Source organism: Chionomys nivalis, chromosome 2 (assembly GCF_950005125.1).
Source record: "Chionomys nivalis chromosome 2, mChiNiv1.1, whole genome shotgun sequence".
In the NCBI taxonomy this organism is placed as follows: Eukaryota; Metazoa; Chordata; class Mammalia; order Rodentia; family Cricetidae; genus Chionomys; species Chionomys nivalis.
In genome coordinates, this window is record NC_080087.1 from 44,089,059 (window position 1) to 44,116,418 (window position 27,360).

Below are 27,360 nucleotides of genomic sequence, written 5' to 3' on the forward strand. Positions count from 1 at the left end.
CAAAACCAAAGAAACCGTATTTGCTGAGGATTAATCTTATGCCAGAAGAACGAAGGAAGTGTTTGCCTAATTTGTTTGTGTATAATCGTCAATGACGACAGTTCTTATCAACGCAGAGTTCCCTGTATTCCACGGAGCTATGGATTTAGACAGTCTAGTATCATCTGTATTCTTAACTCTGTAGGTAATTGAGGCTAACAGGTTTGAGAACTGAATTAAAATACAGCTCAAGTCATTACATCTTTCTCACTGCATTTTGTAATCTCTTCTCCACCTTTTCCAGACTGCATTGATTAATTGGTTTTCACATCTAAGAGGATATGTCACTCACTTAGCAGGTTATAATTGGTGGAATTCGCAATGATGAGCAATGCATATACTCAGCCCTGGAGACCTACGAGCTCAGTTTCAGACCTAAGTAAAGTTTTCCTTTTAGTAAATTAAAAATTGAACTAAATTATAAAATAAAATTTTGTTACCCTTGTTACATACATCAGGATATATGTCGGTGTCCTCCTCTGGTTTTTGCTACCTTTCATTCTCATGAGCAAGTATGAGGCTCACTGATAAAACAGCTTAATATCGTTGTCACTAAGTACTATGTAGGATACTTTTTCCTTACAGAGAGACATAGTTTCCTGGGAGGCAAGAGCAAATATTTTCTATGCATCGACCATGGACAACAAGGATTCAGGGGCGCACTCCAACTGAACTTCATATCCACTGACCTTCTGCTGCTCTCATTTGAAAAGCCTGTCTTTACAGACAGGAAGTTTTCAGTGAATCTGACACAAGAATACAACGTCTGTTGCTATTTTAAGCATTCTACATTTGTTTTCTAGGTAACTTGCATGAACGGAGAAAGACACTCTGAGTTGTCATACCACTCTGTTTACATTCAAATTCTTCACTGACATCCTAGGACATTCAAGGATAACGAAGAACTCTGGAATAGGAAAATTCTCCCAAATCTATTTGAATTATAATAACTGAAGAAAATACCATCAACAACGACAACAACAAAACCAAGCAAACAAACTAGAAAATAATCACCTGACCCTACAAAAGTCTTCAGTAAGAGTCGAGAAAGAGTTGCTCACAGAAAACGTTGCTCACAGACGCTCATTTGGCTGGAAGGGAGCCTTGCCATCTTGAATCTATTGACTGAAATCTCTTTGATTCTCTCAGAGATATAAAAGATGGAGAAAGCTAAAGGCAATATGGAAAAGATCTCATGCGTTTAACTAAAGTTTCACAAGTATTCTTGGTTACGTTTGCTTACCCGAATCAAACAAATCAGAAGAAACATTTGGAAATGAGGTCGATATTTACCAGCTTCATAAGAGAGAGAGTCTGAGGACGAATGTGTGAAAGAAGTGAAGAAGACACTCCAACAGGAAGTAACTTTTATTAATTTCATGTGCACATAATTACCATGAACACTTTATACTGCCTCAGGCATGCTTTAATTAAAAGATGAAGCTCAATATCTGATCAACGTGATAGTTGTCCTTTCTTTTTTATTTTTATTGATTATTTTGGAATTTCACATAATGTACCCCAGCCACATTCATTCCCCGGTCCTCTCAGGTCTGCCCCCTTAACCCTATGACCCTCATTAACGAAAAACAAGTCCAATTTGTGTTGTACATGTGGTCATTGGAGCATGGTCAAATTCCCCATGGCTATCCCCTTAAAGATAACTGAGTTCTTCCCCACGCTCACCCCTACCAGAAGTCACCAATTGTGGAGAGCTACACTGCAGCTTCCTTATCACAATTTTTAAGAGTTTTTCTTGGTCAGATTTTCCCAGATCAACTGTATACCCTACCCTCTTTCTTAACTTCATTCATTGATATGCATCTTTCTGCTCTAGCAGTTTAGAGATCCCCCAAAACCCCTTTTAATTCATCCTATCCAAACCAACTCTTGGGAAACCATTCATTCACTCATTCATTCATGTACAGGTTTATGCTCTAAACTAAATGACCCAACTCATTAGTGGTAGCATTTCCACCAATTAACTAATGGAAAAGAAGTATTTTTTTTTTAAAGGTGGGATACATGTTCCATAAATCAACAAAATCTATCTTCTACCCATTTTCAAGTCCAGAAAGGATATTAGGCTTGTGTTTCTAGTACAACCAGATCCACAACATGAGGGAATTTCCTAACTGCTTTAAACATCAGTTTCCTTGGTCCTTTTTGTGTAATGCCCCCTCGATGTTTGCATTGTAGGCAGGAATACCTATGTGTCTTTAGTTTTCTTTCTAGTAAATAAATAGCTACTACCTGTGATCTCACTGATTCATTGTACTGGCTGGTTTTATGTCAGTTTAACACAAAAATTAGAGCTATCTGATTGGAGGAAATCTTGAGAAAATACTTCCATAAAATCAACCTTAATTTTCTAAATTAGTGCTTGATGGTGGGGGCAGCCCATTGTGGGTGGTGCAATCCCTGAGTTGGTGATCCTGAGTTTTATAAGAAAACGGGCTGAGCAAGTCATAGGGAGCAAGGCAGTAACAACACTCCTCCATGACTTCTGCATCAGTTCCTGCCTCCTGGTTCTTTCCCTCCTTGAGTTCCTGTCCTGACTTCCTTCCATGATGAACAGCAATGCTGAAGTGTAAGCCAAAGAAAGCCTTTCCTCCCCAGCTTGCTTTTTGGTCATGGTGTCTCATTTTAGCAATAGAAACCCTAAGACCCTTGTGTTTGATCCTGCTTGAATCAAACCTAGACTTTCTAGCCACTCATCGGGAACAGCAGAATGCTAAGAAAGAACAAAATGGCTAAACCACAGTCTAAGTTCCAAGCATTTGAAAATCAATTTGCTTTCACTTTAAGACCTATGGACTAAATATACTAACTGTAATAAGCTTAACAGTTTAGAATTTGGAAGTCTTTTTACTAAAATTTACTAAAATTATATCTTATTTGTATCAAAAGCATAAGCTTAATGTAATTATCATGTGCACGATGGCTCTTATTTGGGTTGAATGAAAATGTGCTGGTACAAATTCCCTTGTCATCAGTCCATTGTCCCTGAGGCTTTTAGTCCAAGAGGACTTCAGTTTTAAATTCCCAGATACACACTGTGCCCTAGAAAACAGGGATTTCAGAAAGCCTGGAATCCTCAAATGCCGGGGTCTGTGAGACTCTGACTATATGAAAATATGCAAAGAGGAACATTTCCGGCATTTTCCGTAGCCCCTAGTCCAGCATATGGAAGAATGAAAAACAGCATAAGAGCTCAAATTTTTCTTTTTTAAATGCAATCATGCATAACATTCTTCAGCAAATGCTTGTGGGTCACAGAGAGAAAGCTGATATTCCTTCCATCTCCTCACAGAGCCTCTAAAATCTAAAGTACTGTTGATTGCCATGACTAAAATTCTAAGCCAGTTCCACAGTAAATTCTAGAAAGCTTTATATAACTTGAAACATGTTTCGGAGGTGTCTTTCAATTCTAAGATAAACTAGTTATAGCAGGAAATAAGTATTTCTTTGTATTCGCAGTATTTTTCAGCTGAGGCCAAATAAGATGGATGTTTTGCTTTAGAATCTAAAATTCTTCTCTTTCATTTAATCCTTTTTAAACTTACCTTCAGATTTATTTCCAAAACATAGTTAGATTATTCATCTCTCTCTTTTTATATACACATAATAATTAGTACTATACATGAAATCTGTAGTCTTTTAAAAACTATAACTCCTTTTTATTGCCCACATTTTTGCATAATCTCCTCCTTAGTACACTGGATTGTACTGACTACAATGATCCTGTGATGGAGAAAAAAATAACAACTTTTTCATAATACATTTTAGTGACGACCCGTTGATATTAAAATTAACAAGTGTGTTACCGAATTTTGAAATGTTTAGAAATATTTTAGTAGATTTGTTTTAAGATGGTGATCTATATTTTACATAAGAAATTTGCATGTCCCTCTGCTCTAGATGATCACATACATAGTCCACTTTCTTTTCTACAATTTACTGGAATTGATATGAACTAATGGATGTGGTTAAAGGCAGCCAATCAGAACAAAATGAGATAATCCATGAGTAATTTGTCACATAAACACACTCACATGAAGGCATATATATGGCACACACACATATACACACATGCAAATAAAGAAATGAGTTTACAGGACCTGAAGAGATAACTCAGCCCTCACGCTCAGCACCAGAATCTGAGCTGAATATCCAAAACCCATGTTTAAATAAATGCCAGGCATGGTGGCATACACTTGTCATTCCAGAGTTGGTGAATTAGAGACAGATGATCCCTAAGGCTTGCTGGTGTGTTCTTAAAATTTAAGAGTTTAGAGAACATTACAGTAGTCTAAAGGGGAGGTGAGAATAATTAACAATGTAGCTCATGTCTCCTCCTTAACAATTCATAAAATCTCAAGTGATTTGCATTTAAAATTGTCCTGTTTTCACAGAATTATATGTGGCAGAGCTAAAAACAATCAGTGACAAAACATGAGACACACGGGATTTGCAACGGTTTGTCACCTGATCTTGGTGCTTCTGTTTCTTAAATAAAACCTTAGGTGAGCACATAAGCTGTCTAAACCTCTGCTTAGACACAAAACAAAACCTCCCAAAGTTGAGGAGACTACATGTGATGATGCATGTGGGGTCAGTGTGGATGACCCATTAATGTTGAGACAAGCCACGACAGGTTAGCTGGTCACTTCCACTCATCTTGAGAGGTGTTCATCTCTCTTTAGAAACATGGTCTTCCTCCTGGATTTTCTTTCTTAGAAAAAAGCACAGCCAGGGACCTTGAGAAAAGGCACAACATAAGAGGCAGGACAGCAACAGTAGAGGTGGACATGAGATACACAGCTTGCCCCTCTTGTGTCTCAAAGGCGTCCTTGCTAAGGGATGTTCCTATGGAAGACACTCTTGCAAGTGGATACTTGAACAGAAAAGTTGTCTCAAAGAGCACTTTCTACTTTTTCACTGCAAGACTGCTCAGAAGTCCAGTTCAGCACTAGAGAAACTGGTTTTACCCGTGTTAGCTGCTCCTGAAATGGCAGAGGCAGAGCCAGCCTAGTATTAATAGTACAACAGGAATAGAGTGGAGTTGGGGGCAGAAATTCTAATCCTTATCTTCTGCTGTGACCTTGGGCAAAAGGTTAAGGTACTTCCCTCCTCCACGAGTAAGAGGCTTAAACCAGACAGTATCCACAGTCCTTTTTAGGTGAGAAATTCTGCCTTCTAGCGTGTTTCACTCCTGGCTTTTATTAGACATACGCAACACAAGTCTTTCACTCCTTCCACGTAATCTGGACCTTGCAAACATAAATATATCCCCTTACTCACACAGGCCAGACATGTGCATAGCTTTCTGTCCCAACACCTAGGGACGAAGGGGGGATATGATTCAAAATATAGAAATCAGACAGGTTGTTTTGTTTTGTTTTGTTTTGTTTTTAATCTAAACTGCTACTCAATCTGTTAAATCAGGACATTTCAGAAAGAGGATATCTGGGAATACTAATTCCTTAAAACCCAAACAAAAACATTTTCTTTAATATTAATGACTAAGTAGTTTGAGAATCACCATGAAAGGAAAAGGCATCTTTCTCAAAGTCTGGCACACAGATCACTTTGCAGTTCCAGAGTCTTAGATGTTTGCTGAAAGCACTGGGAAGTGTGGCCAAGCATCCGTCCTGAAACAGTTTTCTCGAAGATTCCACAGAGACCAACTTAACACATAAAACAGTTCGTAGATGTTTACTAAGGAACATCATCATCAGATAAAAGCTCAAAATTTATGAAAATGGCATAAGAAAAATGGGGAAATAGGATAGTAGTGTCGACATATTTCATTTCTTTTTTCTTTTTTTATTATTTATTTATTTTTATTCTTTTTTAATTAAAATTTCCACCTGCTCCCCGTTTCCCATTTCCCTCCCCCTCCTCCCACATATTGCCCCCTCTCCCCACTCCCCTCCCCCTATCCCCACTCCTCTTCTCCTCCCCCCACTCCATTCCCCCTCCCTCTCAATACTAAAGAGCAGTCCAAATTCCCTGCCCTGTTCATTTCTATGTAGCACTGCTTCGTTATTTCACTTGGTTCCTATCACAACCTATGGAATCAACTCCATAGCATGTCTTGTGCTGTCAAAATAAACCATCATCAGAAAGTTCAGGTAATTTCCAAAAGATTAGAAAATTAATAAGTAGATGGATTAGAACCACAAAATCATCTCACATAACTAGGAAACAGATGACACCACTACAGAATGTTTAAGAGCTGAACACGCCCTTTGAAATAAATGATTTGCTAAAACTTATCTGATGAGGCAGCTAGAAATATGTCAAGTGCCTATTGACTGGTTGTATTTGCTACCCTGCAAATGGTAAAGTTATTATAGCAACTATAGATTAGCCAAGATAAAATGAATATTAACTAGTAAGTAACAGTGATTCGAGGATTTCACTGGATCATAGAAAGATCTTAAGCAGTGATCATTTCATGCTAACAACCCTCAAATACAGATATTTACTGCTCTGAAACCCAGGCATATGCTGTCTAGTTTCCTAGCTCATAAGGCTGCTGATGAGTGGCCTTGCTTTCTTGATCTCTCTTTACACTATGGTCCCTGGAACTGTACTCTCTAACTTAATGTATATCCACTCATCATTGGCTTTAGTGATAAATAAAAATAGCCTTATTAAACCCGTAGTTTTCTTTTAAAAAATAAAGAGTGAAAATACTATCATTGCAGATAACATTTGGAGGAAAGATTTCTATTTGTTTTTATCTTACTGGCTCCTCTAAATTTACCTAATAGCACATCTGTAAATATGTTTGCTTATCTTTAATTCTTTACTAAGTAGAACAGGATGGGTCTGTCAGATTGCCAGATCCAGAACTGATCCTTCGAATACAACCTTTATGACAGAGTAGTAGGCTTTTAAAGAATGTGTTGAAACTGAACAAACCTTAGCTATGTGAGATGCAGCATGAGCTTTTAAAAAACCGACTAAAACTGTTAAGCATGGACAATACAAGCCACATGACTTTTAAATGAATAAACATTCTTCTCTTTCCTGTATTCATGCGCTTTCTTTTTTCTCTTCCTTCTTACCTGTGATATAAACTTTGTAAAATCTGTTTACATAGGGTGCCTCATTAGATCAATATGTAATATGCCAGCCTCATCCATATGTGGACACATATACACATAAGAGAAAAACACAATTAAAATGTCACCAAGAAAGAAGAATTGGCCAAAGAATAAATGTAATATTCACTAGCTGTACATACATGTGTTAAATGATTTCTGATTGGTATTTAGTTTCCTTTATAATATTTTGTTGCTGTGTTTGAAAAGAGGTCGATTTTTCAAATTTTCATGCCCATTCATAATGTGTGGCTATATTTGGTCAAACAAAGGAGCTGTTTCTTTCCCCGAGTCAATATCTATTTTTTTTAGTAGAGAAACATGAAAGGATACTTACAAATCTCTGATTAAAATGTGCTGTTATTTCTAAGAGAGGTGAAGGGCGATGCCAAAATTCTTTCTTTTCTGAAAATGGAAAACAAAAAGAGAGAGAAGAAATACTCATTGGAGAACCAAAAGGAGAATAATTAAGTTAATAATGAAATTTAAATATTTTGACTGTGTTTTTGAAACAGGTTTAAACTAATAAACACTATAATTTTCCCGGCTTCCTTAGGAAAAGTAGAACCTCTGAGTCAATGACACTGTGTGCTGAAAATTCAAAGGGATTTCACTCCCAACACCAGATTATCAGTTACAACATCTATGGAGTAATTAGTGCATCAGCACTGATCAAAGGCAAGTTGAGAAAATAATTCATCTCACAGACATAACACACGACAGCAAACAGTTTTGCACTCACCCACAGAAAGATCATGTAAGAAAGCACGCGACATTGCTATATTTTTGAGAAGCTGTGGGTATCCATCACACATTTAGAACAAGCCCTCGTGTAGCTCATTTGGAGTGGATGTGAAATGTCTCCCACAGGCTCGTGCTTCTGAACTTTGGTCCCTGGATGGTGGTGGTAATCGCTAGTGAAACTGTAGGAAGTGAGACCCAGCTGGAGAGAGGAGGTTACTAGGAGTGGATTTTTGGGTTATAGTCTGATCTGGGTCCACCTAGTCAACTCTTCTTTTTCAACAATGTGTTAAGTATCTATGCCTTCAGCTCTCACTTCCTGTGATGACTCCAACTACCCCATGTTTCTTGCTATGATAAACTGTATCCCTCTAACTGGTGCCCCTAAGAAATCTTGCTTCTCTCAGATTGTTGTTCCTCTCAGGTATTCTTCACAGGAGCCAGAAATGTAAGAGAGACTGACACATTGCATCCAAGTGCCCAGCACAGATATGGGTACCACAGAGAAGGAGCCATCTTCATTTCAGCTATAAAAACAGATTGCATACACTCAGTTCTTCCTCACAGAATGACCCCTGGCTCTTGGCTTAAGCATGCCATACCAATAGGATGAAAAGTTGTAGGGATATGACTTTCCAGTACCGGTTCATGTTAGCTACTCATAGAAAAAGGGTGTTTTGCGTGTTCCTTTTGTCCCAGGGCAGTGTGAAATTCACCCTTTCTATACTGTCTCAGCAATCTGCATGCTTGTTTCCTGGAGGTTCACCTACATTTTGGGTGAAATCATTTCACAGTAAATATGTTCATTCCTTTCCAGGGTTACTATCACTATGTAATCAAGCTCAAGAGTCTTCACTTGGTATAAGCCGTCCTGTAGGAGTTATCTACTCTCTACTTTCCTCCTTGGTTTTTACTCCAGTCAAATATACCCCAGTACTAAAACTCTGATGTTATTCCCAGGCAGTGGGTGTATATTTGCCTTTATGGGCTGAGGCTCTTTTACCCTCACTTTTCTCTCACCCCTTGTTAGCATCTATTCATCTCTTCTAGGTCAACTTGGGCAGCCCTTCCCAGAATCTTTTCACATCTCTTTCAGACTAGGTAGAACACTAATTACATCTAATTGTACTTATCCCATGCATTATAAAGTATAAATTGTTCTCAGTGACTGCCTTTATTCTCATGCTAGCTTTTGTTTTTTGTTTTTCTTTTTAAAAACCTTTCGAGGGCGTGAACAGTGACTCATTTGTCTTATCTCTAGCACAATATTTCACAGATTGTAGAAGGAATGCAATAAATAATTTGTTGAACGCCAAGGTATGTGAGGTTCTTTTGAGACTTACAGCTGTCTGACTGCATATTTTATTACCTTATGAGAATATTAAAAGTAGAAAGAGGACATTTTTAGTTTCGTTCCTCTACCCCACTTCTCAAATGGTTTCTTACTGTTCCACTCACTTAGGGACGGCTTCCCTTCAGTAGTCTTACATTTGTAGGCCAAATAAGAGGAAGTGAGAAGAGGAAGAGAAAAATAAATGACAAAACAGTCATATGGGAAGTAACAAGAAGACAACAATTTGCAAACTTAAATATTTATAGACTATAATGCCTATATACATCACTAAAAATAAAAAATGTCACAACCCCACTTTCCTTTCCTAGCCATTTGCATATGCTCCTTGACAAAGATCTAGCAGAAGGGGTAAACAGGATTTCACTATGAAGTCACCTGATAAAACCATGCATTGCTGCTTGCAGTTGTTTTGTTTTGCTTTTGAGACAGGTTCCTGGCCTCAAACTCAGAGATTTGCCTGCCTTTGACTCCTGAGTGCTGAGATTAAAGGTGTGCACCACCACCACTTGGCCCACCGTTTGCATTTTTTAAATGCTAGTTAAAATCTCTATAATTTTATACCCTTTCCAGAATTAAATTTAGAATTGATTTTTGTTTGTTTGCTTGTTTCATTTATTGTGTTCTTCCTCTGTGTAGCCCTGGCTGTCCTGAAACTTGCTCAGCAGACCAAGCTGGCCTGGAACTCAGGAATCCATTTGCCTTTGACTCCCAGGTACTGGGATTAAAGATGTGCACCACCATTACTTGGCTAAAATTAAATTTAGTTTTTTTAAAAAAATTTTATAATTTTTGCCTACTGTTCACAACAAGACAAACACATGAAATGAGAATATAACAGAACAATCATTTTCCTTCTTAACTTTTTTTTGACTAAAGTCACATACAAAATATTTCTTCCATGAACTTTGAAAATGGTTTTGAACTCATTGTTTTGACTATTATTATATTAAAATTCAGATTTACAGCTAGTATGATAAATATAAATACAGTGAAAGTTGAAACTGAATGAATCTCTGATATGGGATTCCCCTCTGTACACTGTGAATATGTTTTATTGCTATTGGTGAATAAAGAAGCTGCTTGGGCCTATGTCAGGGTAGAATATGGTCAGGTTGGAAGATATATAGCAAGAAAGTAGGCAGAGTCAGAGAGAAGCCATGTATCTGCCACAGGAGACAAATGCTCGGCACCGAACAGAACCTTACTGGTAGGCCACAACCAAGTGGCAACACACAGCTGGAATTATATTTTCTTTCAAACTCGATAATATTTTAATAGCTAAGAGATACAAAAGGCAAAAAGAGCAAGTGGCCTCACTAAGATGGATTTCATTCCTTTCAGGGAAGGGGATCAAAACGTGTGTCAACAGAAATATATCATGTTAAAAACAAACTCCTTCAGAATTGTGAGCTGTCAGAGATCTTGATTATCATCTAGTCTAGTGATTTCTCAACTATTTTATTACAAATTAACTCATAATACAAGGCCAATATAAAGATAGGCACCTGAAGAACATGTGTAGATACCAAAGGCTTTCAAGCCTGAGGCTCTTACTTTTCTTTCCTCCGTTGTTCTTGTTCTTTCTAATCAAGGATATAGTTAGAAAACTACACGGCCATTTGCTGTTATGGAGGTCCAACCCATGAGGCTAGAAATGAAATAAGAGCAACCATTTCACATCTGAATGCAATAAAATTGCTAAAAGTACCTGTCCTAAGTGTTATGTGCTGACCTTTCCCTCGGATGCTCTTTTTTCACAGGACTGGCTTCCTCCATAATGGTTTTTTTTTTTTTTTTTTTGCCAGTAAATCTAAATCTCATTTATTAAAAATGTAAATCATGAGTAGATAAGGTTTAGTGTAATTTTTGCCTCTAGGATTAGCAAAATAATAAACATATTTTTCTCTTTACTACTAAAATTATGACAGGTCGGTTATGTAAGTTTTCATCTCACAACACTTAGAATTATAGAGAGAGATTATCTCAGTCAAAAGTGTGTGTCCTGCTATAAAGATACTAGCGCATCAAGTTGTAGGATTGGGGATTGAAATAAGTTGTTTTGGAACAAAGAATCGACTAAATACAAGGTAAGATTTTTATCTAAGCTTGCATTTCACTATTTTTCAATTTCTATGAGGTGCTAAATCTGCTCTTCATTAAGTATTTTTTTCCATTTTGCTTTTCTATAGCAAATAAAAATTTTGTAAGTAATAGTGTAATATATAAAAATATGAAAGTTGAATTGTGTCCAATAAGTACCATTGCGTTCTGTAAAGCATATTAACAACTATTGTATTGCGTAGCTTTAAAGGGTTGTTCTTAAGATGCATCTAATTTCTCAAGCATGACAACGGTGGAAACAACATCAGAAGGGAGTTATGATAATTATGATGATAACTAGGTATGTTATGACTATACCTTCCACCTACAACCTGAAGAATTAGCTTAGGAAAAAAGTGACACATCTGTATATGATACACAGGAGGCATGCAACACATGTTTGGTAACCAACAATGCATTGATGAAAAAGGGGCCGAGAATACAGAGGCTAAGATACAACTTAAAGAATCTTTTTGTGGTGGCGCAAATGAATGTAGACAGATTATATAGATATATACAGCTTTAATAAGGAAATAGACTTACAGGACCACAGGTTCCCGCGGAGCACTGGAAAAGCGGAGCAAAAGAAAAGGGCTGCTGGGCTCATGCCTGGCAGATTTATCCATAAACATTAGCCCGAGGCGAACACGCCCCCAATGGGTGGGGCTATGTCCCTACATCTTTTTAATTTTTTTTTTTTTTTTTTTTTTTTTTTGGTTTTTCGAGACAGGGTTTCTCTGTGGTTTTGGAGCCTGTCCTGGAACTAGCTCTTGTAGACCAGGCTGGTCTCGAACTCACAGAGATCCGCCTGCCTCTGCCTCCCAAGTGCTGGGATTAAAGGCGTGCGCCACCATCTATCTTTTCTCATTTTACATATCAATCCCAGTTCCCACTCCCTCCCCTCCTCCTGTTGCCTCCATCTTCCTTCCCCATCCCACCCCCCATCCACTTCTCAGAGAGGGAAAGGCTTCCCATGGGGAGTCGACAAAGTCTGACACATTGATTTGAGAAAGGACCAAGGCCCTTCCTACTGTATCTAGGCTGAGCAAGGTATCTCTCCAAAGAAAATAGGTTCCAAAAATCCAGTACAAGCAGTCGGGATAAATCCTGGTCACTGTCAGTGGCTCCGCAATCTGCTCCAGCCATACAACTGTCACCCATATTCATAGCATCTAGTTTGACCCTATGCTGGTACTTAAGAAATATTAAAAGAGATTTTATGCGTTGGGCTACTGGAAAAGCTTAACAAATTTTAATGTTAAATGAGTATTACCCTAAAAGAATGAGTAGATTCATAGTGAGCAAACAGATCAGTGAAAGTCTCTAAATGTAATCTCAGTAATGGACAATAAAATACCACCAAAAGGTGAAAATAAAAAATTAGAATACTGATATGACACATGACTTTCCTCTTAAGTGATCCCCCATTCTTCTAGAGAACTAGAACACTGAACACAGACAAAGATTATTACTCTGCCTCCTGTGTTTTTAGGTGCAGACGTCCCAAGAAACTGTTCCATTAAACATGATTTCTAAGTTACTTCTACACTGCACTCTGGAAGAAAGGAAGGTGTTCTTTTCCTCTTTGCACACCAAACTGAATCTGTTGGAGGGAGTCACTAATTACAAAATGGACAAAGGTTCTATATTACAGATGATGCAACAAGAAGGGAGTGGCCTCATCGGTGACACAGTCAGGTCATTGTATGTCCCCCACCCGTCAGTAGAACTGTCAAAAAGAAAAGCTAAGTTAACACGATATTTAATCCACTGCTATTTTTAGGCTTTATTAAAGCACCAAACCCATTAATACATATGGCGAATTTTTTTTAATGAGAAAATTCATGGGAAGTAATCCTAGGAGACACTGGATGAGGGTCATGGAAACATGTCTTAGCTTCACTGTCTGGGAAACTAAAGCAATAGTAGAATCAAAAAAGTAATGACAGGAGAGAGAGAAGGAAATCAGTGGAAGAGACAAGGGAAGATGCTCAGTAAATCACTGGAACCAGGAGTCTGCCTCACAGACAGTGGAGGAAATTGAAAAAAAAAATCAGCATTTTTTATAGTATATATAACTTACAAATGAGAATAGAACATCAAATAAGTTATCATGTAGTGTCCAAAATTGAATAAAAGATTGTTTGCACACAAATCAGAAAGAAGTGGCAAAAATCGGCACAGAAAAAAAAAAGAGCATTTCTTACATAGCAGTGGAAAATGATTAAAAGCAACAGAATTAAAAGCTGGCTAAGGCATATAAGGGAATGTCATGTAGTCTATAGCTGTTTAAAATTCATATAAATATCTGGTGAAAAATTAAAACAATCATTTCTTGAAATAGAAAGCTTTCATCAAGGTTCCAAAGAAAGTGAGCTCAGGACCAGGAACTGTAAGAGAGACAGAAGTACCTAAGCATCTTCTCCCTTTGAAAGAAACTTTCCTAGCAAAAGAAAGAGGAGATTCAGTAAGAGAAAGCAAAGGAAGCACAGATATCTTGGTTTTGACAATGCTATACCTAAGAGGCTGCTTATCCCAGAAATGGCAAACTGAAGCCAGAATCGCCTCCTCTATTTTTGTTTCTACATTTTACAATTAAGCCTCAAAGTTAATCAAAATAATACAAAGTTTGCAACAAGGAAATAAGAACAAGGCAACAGTTTGGAAACTTATGTAATTCATGAGATGTATTCCAATTGCTGGACAGTCACCAACATTCGAGAATTTTCAGGGGATATTACACCATGTACCTTGACCCCCAAGTATCTTCTTTCTCTACCTGGACCAGGCCATCCAATGAAAAGAACATATTTCAGGAAGAAATCAGATCAAAGATTTCTGTTTCACTTTGTAGCATGAACTTCAGACTGATCATTGATCAATGTTCCCATGGAACATTCGGGAAGATTCTAGGACCTTCTTTTAGAAAAGAAAGATAGAAGTAATAATTGACTACATCAACTCATAGAAGCAACTGGACACAAATATGAAGAAGAGGAAGACTGATAAATTCTACCTCAGTGGAGAATTTGGGTTCTATTTAATGTTATATTAACATTATTATATTTAAGACCAGATACTCCATTCTTATCTTGGTAACATTAGTAATCAGCTCAAATACAGCTCATTTGTTTGGGAAAGGCATATCAGTGTGCTCCAGGGTGGTTCGAGACAACCAAGCACTGTGTGATCATGAAGCTCAAGCCTCACCCTGGGCTACAGGAGACTATTGCTCATGTAACTTAAGAACAAAGTCTATCTTCTCCAATTTCTGATCTTTCTAGAACCAGAGAGAAGGTGCCACTGAAGAGGGCTGCACAGACTGGGCCATCATAGCTGTCACTCACTATGTCCAAGGAGTATTCTTAGCTAAATGTAAAAACTATTGATGCCATTAATGTCCAATTTAGAATGTAACATTTTAATATACTTTTTACAAATATACATTCTCCTTAGAACAATGATTACTAGACAAGCTAAATTCTAGGCATTACACTCAATATATTAACTTTTATAGCTATAGTTCAAACTAAGATATTAAATTTAATTTAAAAGCAGACAAAAGTTTCAGATAAGATTTTTTTTTGATGGGAAAAAATCAGCACAAAAATACTTAATGTAAAACCTCTTTTTTCCTCCCCAACTGATCATGACTACGTGGCTAATACGTCCTATCTGAATGCTCACTTCCTCTAATAGCACCTTTTCCATGTCAGGGCTTATCCAGCTCTGGGGAAAACAGCAGCTGCAGAGGTGAATCACTACAGTCTGCTCTCAAAGCTGCTGCTGCTACTGAAAGCTGTGCTTCTGATGTCAGTCATTGTCTTCCTGTTGTGGGACCTGTCACAGAGTCATCAGCCTGACGTACTGACTGTGTCGATTGATATTCTCCTTGCATTGCAACACAACACACAGAGCTTGTTGAAAGCACCATCTCACAGACCTTAAACACCAGGATAACCATACAATCATGAAAATGAAATTGTGAAAGAGATGATAAAAAAAAAAAAAACCACTATCACAATGCTGAAGGGCTACGTGATTTTCAGTTGAATGATCTCAGCCACTCTCGATGTTGCCCTAAGGGGTGTTCTCAGCCAATCATATTCCAGTTGTAACAGAAATGTCAAATTTAGGGTCATGAGTGGAGTAGTATATCTCAAAATGGTATGTCAAAATCACAACCCCTAGTACCTGTGAATATAATTGGACTTGGAAATAATTGTTGGAAGGTGACCAAATTAAGCAAAAGTCCCGGTAGAATTAGATGAGTCATTAACCAATGACTGCTGTTTCTATAACAAGAGAGGAGCCAGTGCTTCATCTCAATACCTGCAGATATTGATTTCCTCTAATCACCATGGTGACTGACACCCAGGAGAACAAAGGGTATGTTAACAACATTAGAATATTATTTTCATGAAAATTTCCCAAGCAAATCGAATGCCGAGAAAATGATACCAAAGGGGCCAGAGAATGACAGGAGCAAAGAAGTGAGACACTGAACTCCTGCTTTGGCATCTCCCTTGAGGGCAGAGACACAGGTCTCTGTGTCTCAAGACATCTTTGGCTAGCATTAGCTCTGTCACTGAAAAAGCTAAAACACTCTTTATAACCTTCAGCTTGCTCATGAGTAGCACAAGACGAAAATTTTCAGCTAATTCACATAGCAGGTCTCAGTAATGACTAGCAGCAACGTCACTACTACTTATCTCAGTGCTGGTCCAGACTGGCACTTTATGCGTGGCAGAAATAACTACCCTCCCAAGGATTCTGCTTTTTCTCTTTTGATCAGAAAGAAATGAGGCCAATGAAAGGTGAGTCAACTCTAACATCCCCATGTGTCATAAAAATTACTTCTACATACACACTATATCAAACCGGAAATTTTTACTCCTGAAAACTTCTCAAATTTTGTTGGTAGGAACATTTCTAAAATATATCAATTCCTCTTTCTTGTTTGTTTAGATACTGACATCTATTATCAGTAGATATTTAAAAGATATTAGAGAGGGTAGTATATTTTATATATTTAAATATTTATAAATATTTTGTATGTTATTATTGGACCACCTGTAACATTTATGAATATTAAATATCATTAGATGATGCATTATATTATATTTTTCATAGACCAGAACAGTAATTTCTTATGGTAAAAGCATGCTTATCTCAAAATATATCTTTTCAAACTTTGCTTGATCTTTCACATATAAAGCTTCATATATCCAAAGAATCTAGTTATCCTATCCTAAATAATTTTTCTAGTTGAAACAATATAAGTTGTACATAATTTGATATTTCTCAACTTTTCCAAATTGTTTCTTAAACAATCAACTGTTTAAATCTAAATATAACTGTTTACTTTTAAGAAGACTTCTAAAGATTTTAAGATGCAGAAGAGGATGACTTCATAGAAACATTTCCTGACACATCAGGGTGAATGCTCAGATGAACTGATAGAGACTGCAGCATCATGGACAAGACCCGCCCAAGCTCAAGCCAGACAGAATCCCAGAACAGATGAGGGCAGGTAAGCAGAAAATCCCAACTCTAGCCATGATGCTATTTTCAACTGATCCCCTAGAAGAAAGAAGGTAAGTTTTCTTCAATGAAGTGTCACTGGTTATATCAGCCCTACCTCACGACAGGTTTATGACTTATGAATACTTGACTAAATGATCTCTGCAATTTCTGTGGTTGGTTTGGTTTGGTTGTTGAACATTTACACAGGGGTTTTTACTCCACTGTTAAGAAAAATGAAAGTATAAAATTCACAGGTAAATAGACGGTTCTAGAAAAAAAAAAGCATCCTGAGTGGGATAACCCAGACCTCAAAAGATAAATATGTGATGTTTTCTCTTAAATGCAGATGTTAGCTTTTAAGCCTTCAACAGGCATTCTACAATCTAAATAACCACCGAGAATCGGTACCTTATCCTGAGACAACTGAATAACTAGGAGCCAACATCACACTGACATAAAAAATTAAGAACAGAATGCAACTCTAAATGTCAGAGTTAACACTATAAAACTTTTAGAAGAAAATAATGAGAGAAATCACTATAATGTGGGCAATGCAACCCTTTCTGGGTTATACCACCAAAACATAGTGGATAGGAGAAATTAGAGATTAATTAATCTTCATGGAAGTAAAAAAAAAGTGTACATTAAAGGACATCATCAAGAAGTGAAAAGATAATCTCAGGTGTAAAGAAACTACTTGCCAGTCACACCTGTCTGATACAATAGTTTCACATACAGTTATTGTTAGTAACTAACAAAAAGAGTACTAGCAACAGTACTTTGAAGGACAGGCCTTCAAAGAAAAAAAATCTACGTGGCCAATGCACACGTGAAATGATATACAAAATTATTAACCGCCAACCACATGTTAAGTAAAACCACAATGAAACATCATTTTACACACACAATGATGGCTATAACTTAGAAACCACAATGACATGTGCTGACAGGCATGAAGAGAAACTGAAAGGTTTATTTATTGCTACTCAGAATGTGAAAAAGTACAGTCTCTTTGGAAAGGAGTTTGGCAGTTCCTTCAACTGTTAAACGGACTTGCCTTGTGACTCAACCTCTCCACTTGTGAATATATAACCAAGCATATGGTCACAAAACAAAACAAAACAAAACAAACAAACAAACAAAAAAAAAAAAAACGTGCTCAGGAATGCTCCTGGCAATGGTAAGCATAGCAAGCGGAATATAGGAAAACAAGCATCCATCAGTATAAGTGGAGTCTATCTACAGAACACAATAGTATTTGGTAATATTGAATAAATAAAGAATTGACTCATGTTTCAACACAGTTCAACATTCAAAATATTATGCTAAGTGAAACAAACCACATTTACATGAAACATCCAAAACATGTACGTTAAAAAAAAAAAGTTTGAGTGTGTGGGCAGAGCTGGTGAAGTCTGTAAGAGATCTAAGGCACAGTTAATGGTTCTTAGGTTTCTCTTTTGGGACGTAGAATAATCTAGAATTACAACAATCTATGTGATTATCCTATATACCACTGAATTGTATGCTTTCTGCGAATGGAAATGAATATCAGTAAATAGATTTTTAAAATCAATTTGTTATAGTAGTTACTCAGAAGATATGAACGTTCTTTGTGAACACAGAATTAAGATTCTCCAGGATATGTTTAATATGTTTTATATATTTTAATATGTTCTACCTATTGAGTAGCCTGAGGTACAAGAAACACTGAAATACCCAATCCTCAAATATAAGGGCCTTGTGTTAAAGAGGATTATGAAGCAAGTGAGTTTTAGATAAATGACAATATTGACTGCAAGAACATGTCAATTCTGGGGTTTCTCTTTTCCATTTAAAATCAGCTCCCACTCTATTTTTCTGGATAAGCCACTCATTTCCAGATGAGAACACATTCTGCTTAACTGCTTAGTAATAGACACAATCAGCCTTTATTCTGTTGGAAGCCACGGGGACTGTTTCTTCCTAACTAATTCTGGTATCTTCTCTGTGGTTTGTACTCAGCAGCCCTTATTCTTACAGTGGCATTACGAAAGGGAAGTGGACACCTTATGAGGTAGGATGCAATGTGGGTTCTAGGTCCTTGGAGACAGACATTCGAAGGGACAGTGAGACTCTACTCTTCATTTTCTTTCCTGTCCCAAAGATAAAGCAATGAGTTTCTCTGTCATCCCCGTGTGAAAGGGCTGTTTTATGGGTCTAAAAGCAATGGTGTCAACCAAATGTAGATTCGAATCTACAAAGCTGTAAACTTTCCCCTTCACTAACTGATTATCTCAGGCATGTGCCCCAGTAATAGACGTCTACCTGACACATTACTTATGCACCATATGACCTGACAGCTCTCAGCTACGAGACCTAGGAAAGGAGAATGTGACTATGGCTTTGGCTTATAAAGGAGCAGGGGTCCAGGACTATGGAAGGTTGGAATTGAAATACCCTTCAAAAAAGAAAACGTTTAACTTATTTTATCTCGCTTGTGTAGTTCTGCACCTGGACTCCAGTAGGCCTGGCTGACTTGCTGGAATGACTAAAGCAGAATTAGGTCTTCTGAGATCTGGGCCACTGTTCTTATCACGACATTACTTTGTCTTCAAGGCAGAGCAGAATCCCAATTTCTTTGCTCTTGCCCACAGGAATGAAGCTGTATAATGAATCCAACATATTTTTATTTTATTAACTTTTATTGGTTTTCTGTGGTTTTTACATCATGCCACCCTGATACCACCCTTCTCTCCATTCCCTACTTCTCACCATAGTTTCTAACCCACATCTGCCTTCTGCCCTTGCAAGCTCCACCCACCAAAAGCAAAACAAAATTTAAAAGGAAAACCAAAAACAAAACGAACAAAACAAAACTAAGTAGAACAAGAAAGAAGAAAGAAAATAAAAATTGGAGGAAGGAAGAAGGGAGGAAGGGAAGGGGAGAAGGAAGAAGGAAGGAAGGAAGGAAGGAGGGAGGGAGGGAGGGAGGGAGGGAGGGAGGGAGGGAGGGAGGGAGGGAGGGAGGGAGGAAGGGAGGAAGGAAGGTCCCCTTGTGGAAGCTGTGGAGAGGCCTGATGAGTCACACACACAGTTCACCCTCTAGTCCTTTCTTCTTCATTTGCAAGTGTTCATTGCCATGAGTCATCGGTCTGGCTGGAGGCCTCTGTCATCTGTCACAACAACCATCCACATTGGGCTCTCACCAGGGATCCCCCACGCCCACAACCGCCAGCTCCCTCTCCAGGACTTCCTGTGTTGTTCTGCTCATGGAGAGCCTGCAGCTTTAGATCTATAGGTTTCTCCCCTTCCTATGTTCAAACAGTTTATAGTTGAGGTGGATGTCACAGCCCACGATCCCCCTCCTCCCCTGGCAACCCAGGCCGTGGATATCAGCACAGACCCCAGCTGCAGCAGGACCACAGACCCAGACATGGCCCTCAGCAACAGCCCGGGCCCAGACACCACCATCGTCTAGGTAGTGGCACAGACCACACAGTGTTTAAAGGAGACTTTCCTTCTATGTAATAAAGTTTACCAAGCCCTGCTACTGTTCAGAAATAACAGCAAATGATTACATTTAGCCTTTTTATACATCTAAAAATTTGTTTGCTATCTTCTAATTAATTTGTACAGAAAAATTAACATGGCTGGTAATTTCTGTGTTCTTGCAAAACATATGCCATACAGGATAAATGTTTCCATTTTTCCTTTTCTTTGTTGGTTATCTGTCTTGTGTTATTTTAAGGAGGACTTTTATTTTGCTTGTCTTTTCTTTTTTATTCATTTATTTACTTGTAATTATTATTTATTTATTAGGGGTTTGTTATTTGTTTTATTTTGTTTTCTGTTTGTTTGTGTTTTGAAACTGGATCTCTCTACTAGTCCTGGCTTTCCTGGAACTCATTATATAGATGAGAATGGCCTCGAACTCACAGAGATCCACCTGCCCCTGCCTCCTGAGAGCTGGGATTAAAGGCGTGCACCACCGTGTGCCTAACTATGTTTTATGTTTGCGTCCTCTAAAAACAGCTTGAATGGAAATCTCTCAGCTGTCAGATTTTTGTTTTTTGGTTTGTTTGTTTGTTTTTCCAGACAGAATTTCTTTTTGAAATAACTCTAGCTGTCCTAGAACTCCCTCTGTAAACCAGGCCTCTAATTCACAATGATCCGCCTGTCTCTGCCTCCAAAGTTCTACTATAAAAGACTTGCGTTGTGTAACTTTTTTTTTTAATCTCCTCTGAGAGAAGCATGCTAAGGACTGAACATTCCCAGCGCCAGTTACTCTGAAAACACCCTTCCAAAGAATACTAACATTTACGCTAATGCTTTGTGACAGGTTATTTTGTTCATCGGCTTGACTGGACTAAGAAACATCTTATCCATTAATGGAACACACCTTTGGGTGCATCTGAGGCCATTGCCACCCATTTAACAGAGAAGGAACAATCCATCCTGAATGTCAGCAGTGTCTTCTCATGAGATGGGAATGAAATGTGATGAAGGAGAAAAGGAGAAAGCCAGCCGACGCCAGCATTTCCAGCCTTTAGCTTCTTTCCTTCTTTTTCTTCTCCTCCTCCTCCTTCATCATTTTTCCCCTTGATTACTTGGGATTTCATAGAATGCACCTTATCACCTTTACTTCCCATTCTCCCCATGTCCACCCCTCCTTATAGTCTCCCCTCTGAAAAATTGCTGAAGGGAAAAAAAAAGCCCAATTTGTGTTATCATACAGTTACTAGAGCATGATCAAATTCCCAGGGGCCAGTCCCTTAAAGAAAGAGGGTCCTTCCTCACCCCCGCCGTCCAAGTAGACATCTATTGTGAAGAGCTACACTTCAGTAACATTCACCGCAGTTTTCTAGAGTTCTCTTCAATGGCTTCCAGTTTAAGTTGTTAAGTTTTTTCAGGGGTGGGGCGAGGGTAGAAGTTGTCACAGAAGCCTTCTATGTCTCTCATTTTCAACGGTAAGTCTGCAGTCATTGATGCCACTGCTAAAGATCCTTCTTTGTCCTTTTCAGTCAGCAAAAGCACCGTTCATGGACTTCCACGTGGTATGTGGCAACAGCACAGACCACAGATATCCACCTGGACTCTGGGAACAGTAATGTGCCACAGGCTTCAACATGGTCTCAGGTGACAGTCCGGGCCATAAACCAACACTGGAGGCAGCCCAGCCCATATCAACATGGCTTTAGGCAGCAGCACAGACAAACAGGCATCCATACGGTTTTCAGTAGTAACAAAGGCCATGGACATCAACCCGATCTCCTGCTGCAGGAGGACCATAGACCCAGACATGGCCCTGGCAGCCGCAAAGGCCACGGACATCAACATTGCCCTCAGCAAGGTCTTCATTCCACGTCTTGACCCGTGGAGCTTCAGGGAGTTCTATTAACACGCTCCTCTTTCTACTGAGCCCCTTTCTACTGTCCCTACTAGATTCTTTTAAGTCACCACCAAAATAAGCCTTGCCTCCCTTCTGTCGTCTTTTCTAGGTGTTTGGTATAGGTGACAAGAAAAGTAACAACACATGTAATTTTCTTGGCCTTTAAAAATAAATACAGGTGTACTTTATATTTTATAAATCTTATCTTTGCTAAATCAGTTGATAAATACTAATTATCAAGAGAAATATAGATCTACATCAGAAGTAATTTTTCAGTGTCGCTAACCATCCATTTCCTGTAACTAACATGAGACTAAAGCATTGTTCACTCAAAAAGTCCTCGTGACTCTATTTGATAAAGTCTAGTTTTCACTTCTCGTGAAAAACATCTCAATTAAAATTTTAAATAACCCCATCCCGCTCTTTAATACTCATGTAAAAATGTTATCTCCATTAACATTGACATTAAATTAACATTATGAGGTAGTCTGCAGTGCCCAACCCGTTTGTTAAAGCAAATGAACGGCATTGCTCCCGTAATATCATCCATGCTTTGTGTGTACAGGAAGTATATGAAAATCTTTATGGATTTTGTTGTTTTTCAACACTAAATAGTATTAATGGACAGCGAATACTGATTTTTCTATTTTATACACAAGCACCAAGCTTTAATACGTTAAGTAAAATATCTAAACTTTCTCATTTAGAAAGTTTATGTGCTACAAACAAATCCCCCGCTCTAAGGCAGCAGTAATAGCACTAAAGTTATTGACATTGATAATAACATCAGGCAGCAATTGCTGTGTGTAACACACAAAGTTTTAAGCAAGCATACAAATGCTAGCTTGGCTAATCTTCCCAACAATTTTATAAATCACACAGCATTATCCCTAATTTACACAAGCACTGTTAGTTCTTTTGCATAAGTCATGAATTGCCTGGCTGAATCAACTTAAGGAGAAATGTTTTTGCTTTCCATTTGCAGAGTCTTTCCTCAGCTCATGCTTTCTTGATCCCATTGCATAGCAGGACATCATAGGAGCAGGAGGGGCAGAGGGGTGGAGGGCAGAGGCAGAAGCGAGCTGTTTACTAGATTATGGTCAGAAAAAGGGCAAGAAGACACCCCCAAATCCTTGTCCTATTGACATCCTTTTTTCCAATTGGGCTACACCTTCTAAAGTTTCCAAAATGCTGCTTCCAAGGGACCAAACATTCAGAATTTGAGACTGGGGGGAACATTTCATAGTCAAACTGTAACAAAAACACAAGGTATATTTCTCTGCCTTACTCCCACTATTCTCAATTTTTAGGAACTCTTCCTTATTGCTCCTGTAAGTGAGAAGACAAAAAAGAAAAGTAAACTTAGAACCTTCAAAAACAACAGCAAAAATACTAAAGTTCTAATTTGGGTGGAAGCTTGGCTAAAGCATAAAACATGATAGAATTAATTTTTATGTTGTTGTTTTAAACAATCAAAAGATGCTATCAAATTGGCATTATGATAAGTCTTTCAAGATAGCTATAATCAACCCCACTGTGTGAATATATGTCACTGTGATTGGTTTTAAAGAAGCTGACTAGCCAATAGCTGAACAGGATAAAGTTAGGTGGGAGAGGCAAGCTGAGAATGATGGGAAGAGAAGAAGGGCAGAGGCAGGGGCGTGGCCAGGAGATGCAGGGGAGCAGGACATGGTGGAGAACAGAAAGGTAAAGGCACACGCCACATGGCAATCGTAGGTTAATAGAAAGGTACAGTCACACGCCACATGGCAGTCGTAGGTTAATAGAAAGGTACAGTCACACGCCACATGGCAATCGTAGGTTAACAGAAAGGTGAAGTCACACGCCACATGGCAATCGTAGGTTAATAGACATGGGTTAATTTAAGTTGTAAGAGCTAGTAGAGTTAGTTAGTAATAAGGCCGAGGTATTGGCTGAGCATTTATAATTAATATTGAGTCTGTGTGTCAGTTATTAGGGAACTGGCAGACAGGAAAGTAAAGTCTGCCTACAAGAAGCAATCTGGGGGTTAAAAGGCTCCAAAAATACACAGGTTCAGAAACGACAGTGTCAAGATATGAACTCAGATCATGAATCCAATACAAGTATATAGACTACTGGTGCTTGCACTGTCTAGGATAAACAATGACCAAACCCCTATATTACATACAAGATTTGATAATACCTATGGCTTCAGGCATCAACCAGGGTTAAAACATATTCGCCATATGGGAAAGATACCACTGCTGTTTTTGGCATGATGGACAGAGTCTAAGAGCACAACTAGAGTTTCTGAATGCTGTCACATGCAACACAACATGTCTGACGTTAGTCAAAGCCCGTATCTTTAGCGATGTCCTTCAGTGACTCCAGCATGAATCACGTAGCTGCAAACTGATTTGAGAGAAATGAATTAGCCTAATGAGTACATTGAGGTGTGGCTGAGAGTCAGTGTTTAAGTTCGTCTACTCCCTAAGCTTTTAAAAATTAGAAATACACAACTGAAAAAAAATAGCTCAATAAATACAAATATAATTTGCGGGGGAGAAAAAAAAAATCACTGGAAAGAAAATTCCAAGAAATTCTTACTAAGTTATGGTGAGATTAGAAGCAGCATTGCAGACCACCTCAAAATGAGAGACTCCAAACACATTTGTTTATTTACTCATTATTAGTCATTAGACCCTCTACAAAATGCTACAGATTGCACTAAAACCAAAGCCGCGCCAGTTCTAAGAGATTATCCTATCGTTAGTCATTTGCAATATAAGACACTACAACAAATTACAATTCTAGTACTCAGTGAGTAGCTGCAGTTTGGAGGTAAACTCTCCCCAACCATGTATATTGAAGCTGAAAAAAATAATAATGTGTTTATAAGCACTTTGGTGACACTTAGGAGTGCTCCCAATGAATATATAGCTGAGAGCAACAATTTCAGATGCAAGTTTTCTTGGGTAAAGACAAAGAACCAAGGATAACTGTTATGGTTTACATCTGAGATGTCAGCCATAGACAGGCTCACGAGCTTTCAATGCTTGGTTCTATAATAAAGTAACTAACTGAAAGCTTGGATAATTGTTTCCTTCACTTAACTAGAAGTTAGCTGGCATACCCCCCTAAAGAGTAAAAGAGAACACAGAACATAGTATATGTGTTTCACTAAGATGTATGAAGGGGGAAATCATGCTGTTAAAACATAAGAGGTCACCGGGTGTTGGTGGCGCTCACCTTTAATCCCAGCACTCAGGAGGCGGAGGCAGGCAGATGTCAGTAAGTCGAGGCCAACCTGGTCTACAAGATCTAGTTCCAGGACAGGCTCCAAAGCTATCAAACTGGGAGGGCAGAGAATTCTCTAAGGAGGTCAAGGACCTGGAAGGGAGACCACGCAAATCTACTATGTGTGTGAAGACACAGCTACTGATGATCTTGTCTTCAACAGAATGACTCATTTTATCTGACTTTACATCCATTTTTACATCTTGGTGCCACACCTACAATTTAAGGATGTCATTGTTACTCTGCTGGTCCTCTCCTTAGGATGCCCAATCCCCCCACAGTCCTCTTGCCTCATTCCTCTCAGCTGGGTCCCTGGCTGACTGACTATATGCCTGGAGTTGTGGTTGGTGGTCCTCTTCATAAAGAGCCAGGGTCAGTGAGAATCAGCTAGGTGAGTTGATAAATATAGACTTCCCTCAAATTCAAATGTTGTTTTAAAATTAAATGCATAAGCAAAATTCACTGAATTCCTATGATTTGATATTTTTCAACTGGAATATAATGTGTTTAAATATCTTATTGCAGCTCTGTTAGATCAAAGTGATAGTTATGTAACTTCACTGTTTTAAAGCAACACTTAAATATTAATGATATCTATGTAATATAGATTTTTTGCAGTTTCATTGGATCTGTTATTTCATAGAGGCAAAAGTTATATTGGCCATATTCTACATGTGCATACATTAGTCTCATAAACAAATAAAAATACATTATTTAGAATTTGCTCTAATAATAAAGAAGAAAAATAACCTAAAATATTATATATAAAGGAAAACATAGCTCACAATATTGTAAAAAATAAGATTACTATTAAGTGAGAGAAAACTCCAAAATAATACTTATTTCCTTAAAGTGAACATTGCTAATTTCAAGCCCAAACTCTCATCCTAGTAAGTTGATTATTTATAACAAAAAAAAAAAAAAAAGAATTCCTTTCTGCACAGAATTCTTTCTCGGAAAAAAGTTCATTGGATGGAAAAATGGGATGTAGAAACTTAGGGTGGAGACATGGAATACCTCAGTAAAGCCAAACAACCTCCTCAATGCTGGTGGATTTTCTTTGTCAATAGAGAGAGTTTTTATACTGTAAAAAGGCTAAGCTTACCCTGCCCAAAACTTGTATGCTTGAGGTATGTAACATACAAGTAAATGATATCCTCCTCGGGACCAACCTTGCTCAGCTTTGTTTCTTGATTTATGACTCTACCTCCCAGACTCCAGAAGGTAAAACACAATATATGCTCCATGTCAAAGGAACAAAAAACATTCCCCAATTTATATAGACCTAGACATAAATTTGGGGAACAGTGTAGGACTAGATAGTTAACAAGTTGTATGATAGTGGAAGGAACCAATAGGACCAGGAGGAACTTATTGGTCTGAGCCCTCTAAGCAGAGAATGTGGATTCAATGTTTTAGCTAAATGGGTTGGAAAAGGTTATAACATTTTGCTGTTGACAGAAGTATGAACCAAAAGGCAGTATTCATTAAGATACCATAATTGAGTGTTTTAATAAACTAACGAGGAAGGTATCTAAAGGCTTGTGGAGATGGAAAAGACAGAGTGGATTAATCATGTAAGATCTGATGATCTCTCCCAGGAAGTTCGTTACAATGCACCTTTCAGCATAACTATGAGAAACAAATTTGCAAGGAGGCTCAGGCACCCATGAAGAGTCCTGCATACATTGACTTTACAGTGGGGATTTTAGAAATGGACCCTCATCTCTAAATTCCCTAAATTCAATAGTGATAACAGGCTCCCACAGCAGCAGGGACCATTGAGGGGTATTTCATTAACGAAACCATAATTGAGGTAGATGTTATAAAGGACA

At 38.1% G+C, this 27,360-nt stretch overlaps 1 protein-coding gene across 3 annotated transcripts in view; it reads right to left on the reverse strand.

The window, feature by feature from the left end:
- The window catches only part of Pkib (cAMP-dependent protein kinase inhibitor beta), a 96,033-nt gene that overhangs the window by 31,147 nt on the left and 37,526 nt on the right, over window positions 1-27,360 (reverse strand). For all 3 annotated transcript variants that reach the window (XM_057762038.1, XM_057762034.1, XM_057762033.1), the window contains one exon: window positions 7,492-7,559. The gene's annotated coding sequence lies outside the window, so the exon portion shown is untranslated. The remainder of the gene's footprint in view (window positions 1-7,491; window positions 7,560-27,360) is intronic.